The sequence below is a fragment of the Ischnura elegans genome, chromosome 1 (genome assembly GCF_921293095.1).
Source record: "Ischnura elegans chromosome 1, ioIscEleg1.1, whole genome shotgun sequence".
Lineage (NCBI taxonomy): Eukaryota > Metazoa > Arthropoda > Insecta > Odonata > Coenagrionidae > Ischnura > Ischnura elegans.
The window spans coordinates 164,592,959-164,601,022 of NC_060246.1; the positions used below are offsets into that span (position 1 = coordinate 164,592,959).

At 40.5% G+C, this 8,064-nt stretch overlaps 1 long non-coding RNA gene across 1 annotated transcript; it reads left to right on the forward strand.

The window, feature by feature from the left end:
* The first annotated feature begins 2,434 nt into the window (after positions 1-2,434).
* On the forward strand, positions 2,435-3,327 carry LOC124153998. Its single transcript, XR_006863809.1, has 2 exons — positions 2,435-2,743; positions 2,844-3,327. It is a non-coding gene; the product is annotated as an uncharacterized LOC124153998 (long non-coding RNA).
* The last annotated feature ends 4,737 nt before the right edge of the window (positions 3,328-8,064 follow it).

An 8,064-nucleotide genomic window follows, 5' to 3' on the forward strand; every position in this document is an offset into this window, starting at 1 on the left:
CATGATCACTGTGGACTTTTGGTGACCGCATGCATAACACATTAAAATCCCCGAATCCCCCTGGGCACCCCTCTCGGCGGGGAAGACCGATTATAAGGACTAGGCGGAGCAGCCGCGGGGGGGCTCCTCAACCCCAAGGCGGCGAAGCCGCCCCACAACGAGGAACTGGCGTAGGCGAGGGGGAGCTTCAGCAACCCCCGGGCGGCGCAGCCGCCCCGATGTTCAAGCGGCGCAACCGCTGTGGACTCCCCCCACCTCTGGGCGGCGAAGCCGCCCCTTAAACGAATAACGGTGAAACAGTTCCGAAATGCCCTCGCCCTCTGGCACACTAAACCCCCAGGCGACGAAGCCGCCCTTCAGCGAGGAACGGCGAAGCCGTTCCGAGGAATGAGTGGGGCACCTCCCTACCCCCTGGCCGGCGAAGCCGGCCCCTAGCCGTGTTGAGATTATTCGAACTTCAAAAGTCTTCGAACGACCACAAATGTAGACGGCGAAGCCGGAACCGGGGTTTTAAGGGGCGGAGCCCCTTAACGAGCGCGCGGAGCGTGCGAGTTGGTACATATACGCTGCGTATGAAATTTGAAAAAAACTGTTTTCATGTATTTTTTTGGTGAAAAAGTTATAACTTTATCTTGAGTATGAAAGGAATTTTGAATTACTAATTTTGCTGGCCTCGGTTGGGGCGGGGTAACGTTCTCGCCAAACTAGAGGTCGCGGGTTCGAGTCCCGCCTGGGTAGGTTTCCCCGGTCCAGGGCATGGTCGTTTGTCTACGTTTACTTGTTACATTTTTAACACCCCGATGTAAAATGGCCAATAAGAGCTGTATCCGGTGGTTTGAGAATAAAATAAAGATAAAAAATAAAAATTTTCTCAAATATTTTTACCGCACCATTATTTAATACGCTTGCTATTTCGCGGCCTTTTTGTGGATTTTTTATTCAACTGTAGGCTTACAGTTTTCAACACCATCCTAAAAACTGCATGGAAAGTTTTTGATGCCTAATTTCTTATAAAGGTAAACCTTTTTATGTTTTTAGCTGCGTTTCGACGTTGCTATATTCAGTTAGGTATTTTTGGGCCCAAGTTACCTATTTTTGTATGGTGAGAAGCAGTCGCCTACTAATTGTAGTGTCACACGATAAAGGTCCATATATGCTGCGTATGAAATTTGGATAAAACTATAAAATTATTTTTGGTGAAAGAATAGTAACTTTATCTGCATTACAAGGGGAGTTATGAATTTCTAATGGTCGCACCTCGTCAAGCTTTCCTTACTGGCCTGAGTCTGCGCTGAAACCTCCCACCTCCCAAGGAGGACGTTTTGCCATTAGATAGGTAGGCGAGGTGTGGCTATTGTTTTGACGAGGAAGAGATTTTCCTTAAGGAATGATTTTTTTCGCTTCAAGAGACAATGTAAATCCTGCTGATGTTCATCGCTACGTCGAACGATGAACACATCGAATGAAATAGATTTAGCGTAGTGCGCTTGAGAACTTGTTAACCTTACATTATTTCACGTTGGTGAAGTGTAAATGTTATTTACAACGTTAAGTGCCTAGAAATAACATTAAAAGAGGATTACGAGATTGGATCGCTAAACTAAAAAAACAATGCACTGTCAACCTTTCGCTAACGGCCGTAGCCTCTTCATCACATTTGGTAACATCAGCTGTAAAAGTATTTGGTAATCAATTTTTAAACCTCGCCGCTGCAAACGAACACAAGAGGTAAGGATCAGCAAATGAAAAGAGGTCGAAAACTCATCGTGAAAATTTATCAATGGAATTGTAAAGGCTGGAGCAAAACTCTTTACAAACAATCACGAAACCGCTGCTTTAAATAAACATTAAATTGCATAAAATTACATTAAAATAGGAATGCGAGATTGGATCTATAAACTAAAAAACAATGCACTGTTTGGACTAGCCACGCCAAATGATCGACTTAAAAGCACCACAAGATACAAAACTAAAATGGATGCATTTTTTACAAGACATTTGGATGGATTCGAGTCAAAATTGTTTGTTCCTTACTACAGTTACCATAAGCCTAAATTATCAGTTTTAGAATGTACAAATAAAGACAATGATAGCAATACAAGATTAACTGAAATTACTGATGAAGATGAGAACTCGTTATGAGATATATAAATGAGATATTGTTAATACTGAAAATAGATAATTACATTTCGTTCATTTAGTAACATGGACTTCTTGTACATTTTTAGTTAGTGTATATTACCTGTATAAATAGTAATTGTAACAATTTTCAAATTAGTAAAAATAATTAGTTCAATATAATTTTAGTTAAAATAGGATTTTTAAAATAATGAAGATAAATATATATATATTCTTAAAAAATACACAAAAAGTTTTCACTTCCAACGGCAGTTCCACGACTGCCATGTTTTTTTAATAATGGCTCTATTTGCTATAACAAATTAATTTTTCTATAACGAAAGGGCTGACACATTTGTCTGACATGAGACGAAAAGTGTGGTATTCTTGATTTTCTTAGGTTTACTGAGACGACATGGTATTCAAATTGATCATTTTTTATAATAATTATTCAGAAACAAGATGGATGGATAACTTCCATCTTAAAGGAAGATATCTATCAACAACTTCAACAATACGTTAAGAAAAAAAATAAACACAGCTGAATAAAATAAATAAATAAACAAAATACAAACGATTACATTGCACTTCAAGTAAGAGAAATTGCTCTGCACAACAGGCATTGGTATAATTCTTACAAAATCTACTATACTCAGAATATTTTAAATGCTAATTTTAAATACTTTTCTTTTATGTATTCTTCATTCGCATCTCACATTCTCTAGTAATGAGTTTCAACATCGACTTATTCTTTAAATGGAAATTATTCAGATACGAGAACACACTTATCCTAACGACGCGAAGGTCCTTCAACTCCTGGTAACAGCACTGGATCGCTTCTTGCCATGTCATTCAGTTCCCTCGTCGCATTTGCCTCGACATCTAGAGTCGCCTCAAATCTTCTTCCTTTCAGCGGTGTTTCTAGTTCTGAGAGAGAGAGAGAAGAGGAAGTCACAAGGAGCGAGGTCAGGCGAGTGAAGAGTTCAGCGGGGAAGTCACAGCGATCGAGTGGTTGGTCAAAAGCTTACATGCGATAACTTCATCCGATGATATATTTCGAGAATCGCTAAAGCTCTCAAATGATGTGCAAATAACACATAAATTATCAACAAATGTTTTCTTACATTGCAATTTGTTGCATAATGTTATCTGTTCTGTTTATAATTCGTTAAAATTAGTATATTCTGTTGAATAAAAACTTTTGGACTATGTCGCCGTGTCAATTCTTGGGAGGCCCCAACGTTTCCCGACCTATGCTGGTCGCTTTCTCAAGGTATTCTGATTCTAACTATCTAAGTCGTATATTCTGCTTGATCAACTGTGCTTGAGCATTGCCCTTCTCGCAAATTTTCGACGCAAATGTACTTCCTAATCTCCGCATGGCTATCATGTCAGTCAATTTGTACACTGAGTGCTAAAGGTATTCGGACAGCTCTTTTTTCTAGCTAAAATTGTAATTTTCTTTGTGTTGGGCTTATGTTTCTGGCTTGAAATGATTCTCAGCGTGTATTATAGACAGCCTTCATTAATACATACACTGCAGCCACAGCAAGAAATAATTAACTTTCGAAACTTTAAACAAAATAGAAAAATAACTTAAAAATTTTAGCACAAAAAGTAATCGAACACCTGAGTTTTTCATGTTAAATGAAGTCATAAGTAATATATTTTACGCAATACATAGTATTTTTTGGCATTCCTTCTGGTTTTCAGGACTACCTAAAGGCGATTTGGCATTGAATCGACCAATTTTGATGTGAAAATAGGGGGTGTTTCGTCCATTCTTTTGGCACAGGAGTCTAGCAGTCATTCTTGTTTGATATATGCCTTTCCCTAATTTTTGTCTCCAGAATACTCCACAGATGCGCTATCGACTTGAGGTCTGGTGATTGTGGAAGGGTGTTCGACCGTTAGAAAATGTCATACACGATCCACAGCTTTGTCTTTTTTGCCGTGTTTTTCGAATCCTTGTCCTGTTTCTCAGTCCGATATTTTCAGTATTAACTTTAAAAAATTTTGCTTCAGTAGTACATAGCACTAATTTCAATAGTACTTAAAAATTTTGCTTAAGTATGTCTATATTCATCTTGTTGTCCACGATCCCTTCCATAAAGTGCAATTCAACCACTTTATGCCCACGCACCCCTAAACCCTCAAAGAACCCACACCATGTTTCAGTCTTGCTTTCAAGTTCTTGCGATCAAGCCCAGTATTGTTCCGACGCCACATCATTTGATGACCATCGGATCAGAATATGTTGTACTTGATCTCGTCAGTGAAAATCACGCTATCCCACTACTCTAAAGGCTCATAATTGACAAATCCCGCGAATAATAAACCTGCCTCTTGCGATTGACCACACATCCTCCTTGTAAATCGGGAGTGGTAACAGTTTTGCTTCCACACATTCCGGACGGTACCTATATATACGTAAAAAACAACACTTCTGTTGATCAGTAGTTACCTTGGGAGCGCAAGTTTTTTTGGGTCCTTCTTGATCTCCCGCACGATGAATCGGCTGTCACTGACAGTCAATAGGGTAGTTTCCTTCATCAAAGAAAAGGAAAGGCATTGATTGCGATTCGTTAACCACCATTAGTGTATTCATAATATAATAATTATTTGGTTTTAGAAATATCAGTTTAGAGGATGTTAAAGGTCACTTTTTAACCTCATTTGAAAGAGGCCAGATTGGCGCCCATGCGATGCCACTCCACGCGACGTCACAGGGACCTAGTTTCTATACGAGTAGGTTGGAGTTTTACATCGTCTGAGATTATTAATGCATACAAGAGGCATAGAGCTCAGGGAAACATATTTTAATAATCCCTATTAAAATTGCCTAAGGTCGGAAAGTTTCCTTCGTTTGATAGGGTATTCATAATCCTTATTTAAGCCAAGCGCTGCCTGCTAGCAGGGTACTTTGCTACCTTCAAGCAGCGTGCATCGTAGCTGCGCACATATCCTATCACCTATCAAGGTCACCTCGCACGGCGACAGCGGGAACCAGAATGGCGTCATACGGGCTTTTCCCAGCATTCATACTTAGCCGCCGCGTTTTCGCGCGCTTGAAAATTTTTTCACTTTGCATTTAATCGCGAAAAATTGGTATGGCCATTTAAAAATCTAAAACTCTGAAATACGTACTCCAGGAGTAACAATATTTCGATTTAGGCAATTAAAAAAATTATAGGAAACCAACCTATTGCCGTGGACATCCGCTTCGGGTCATGTTTGGAACATTCTGGGTCTTCCCGAACCGATATACTATGTCGGATACAGTTGACCTAGGTCGTCCGACAAGTCCAGCCATTTGATTCAGGGACTTACATTGATTACTGTATTTAATAATGCGCTTTCGCACAGCTACAGTCATCTCAGTTGCCTTTCGTCCCTTGCCTGCCAACACTTGAGGTCGCCAATCGGTCAAAGATGCATTTCACTTCGCCACAGCCAAGGAAAAGCATCTGCCCCCACAGCTGGACAGCAATGACATCATAGGCGGATCTAGGGGGGGGGGGGCACGGAGGCACGTGCCCCTCCAGAACTTTAAAAAATATGGAAGATTTTAATTAAGTCCCATTATCATTGCGTTCGTTTTGTATTACGAGGTAACCTTGTGCCCCCCCCCAGAATAAAATCCTGGTGACGGCTTTGCTTGTGCCCCCTCCAGAAAGAAATCCTGGATCCGCCCCAGAATGACATCAGTGGGCTGCGATAACCGCGTGTAAATTCACGTGAACCATATGTACGAATACTTTTTGCGCGTGAAAGTTTTGCATGTTCGTCTATTGGAATCAATTTATCGCACAGTAGCAACGAAGTATAGATCTTTCAAACCTTTACCAGAGCAGTAAATCATAATAATATATCAATGTTGAATCCAGAGAACGAGTGAAACGGGGTCAAAATAGTAATACATAGTTGCTGGAAACAAGTACCGCCCGAAATCCTTTTGCACGCACGGTAATTAACTTTAATTTTTCCAACCTTTGTGTGTATTCTATCCATAACTATCAATCTCTCCCTTTCGCAAATTTCCATAAGTTATACTGCTTGTTAACATATTTATAACAAGTTTATCAATGAAAATCAATATTACAAAAAATTCTGACCGATATTGCGAAATAGTTCATCGCTCTTTCCACGGCGCCATAGATAACCTAAAAATATGCGTTCGTACATATTCTACATGTAAATCTTAAATTATGGATGCCATGATGTAGGGAGTTATCGATTCAGAAGTAAGAAGTTCAATCGCTTTCGTTTCTTTCCGATAGCTACGGTCTCCACCAGGGGTGCCAACTTAAAAAAAATATTGGGGGCATAATGGGGGTCTGGCCCCGGAACATTTCATAAATAGCAAGTTTTATTTTTTAAGCATTTCAGAAGAATCTTTTAATCAATATTAGAATCCTGATTCGATATCTAGACACTCCGGGGAAATCGACAAGACTCACAGATTTTTTCCTTACACCCATAACAAAATTTTGAGTGGGCTCGGGCCCCCTCTGGCCCCATGGATTCGGCGCCACTGCCTTTTTATCGTTCCGAGATATCCTCCACTAATATTTCTCAACCAATTGGAAAGGAGCATTCGTGGAAAACTTCGCAGAAATCGTCCGTGCAGATGTCGAAAATTCCTTCACAAAATGAAGAAATGAAACAAAAGCAGCATTTCTACAAACGGACACCTAATCATCGGGAGTGCCAAATTTATTAAACAATAGATAACAATCGTAAAGCTAAGGTAGTTTTAAAGTTAATCCAGTTTGGATGGGAAACCTTCACCACGATTACATATCAATATGGCCAGATGGATCTGAGATGATAGCCGAGTCTAAAGCCCGCTTCGACCAACTGGTTTGCGCTCTGTAGCTCAGGGTTTCCGCATGCCATCCGTAGGCACTCCCGCACGGAGGGGATGCAAATAACCTGTGACGGATAGAAGGTCACTGAGTTGCGAGGGATGGTTCGTACTCGCAGGCTCCCCACGAGTCCCACTTGGAGCGAATGACCAATGGCCGGAAAATCTGTCGTCTTGATTTGGGCTCAAATGGTAAATGCTGCGTAACCCAGGAAACAAAACGAACGAAATGATAATGGGATCGTACCAAAATCTCATCTATTTTTTAAGCTTCTGGGGGAGGGGGGGAGTGCCTCTCCTCTTTCCGCTTATATGTCACTTCCAAAATATCACTTCCCTGTGCCACTGTTCACCGCTGCCTTCGTGGGAGACAGGTAGAAAGAAGCTCTACTACGTACGGAGGGGAGTAAGAACTCTAACTAGGAAGAGTAAGAAAAATAATTGTAATTCGATCGATAATCATAGTCTTTAAATATCTACATACTTCTTGGTCACAAAAATATGGGAATTAACGTGATTAACACCATCGACGCTTTCCTTTCAGTGTGTGTGCGAACTACAATTAATTAGTATGAATACCAGGTGGATATAAATAGGTTTGTTCTCATTTTACCCCTTGTAGCTTAAGAAAAACACCACAGTCGGGTCATTCACCCCACCTAAATATATCACAGCAAACTCCGAGGTGAGCTCGATAAATAAGTTTGAAGATATTGGTGATATCAATTGCGTTCATAAGTGTTAAATTATTAAGAGCACTCCACAATCATTTTGATGCATCAACATCTACATACTACCCTACAAGCCGCCTCAATAAGTGTTTTGCGGGGGGAGTAAGGACACCTGCCGTTTACACACAAAAAAAAATGCTCTTACGAAATAACGCCTAGCATTTATTAAGGCCCTTTATTTTGCGAATGAAAAACGGATTCCCACAGCCATGCATTCGGAAAAATATCTCACTCATCTATCGTGTGGGACCTGGAAATAAGTGAGGCCCTAATATGATGTTCCCCGCGTCGCTCATAAAGATATACTTTCTCCATTGCTCAAGAAATCGAAGTAAGCCTATCGCGCAG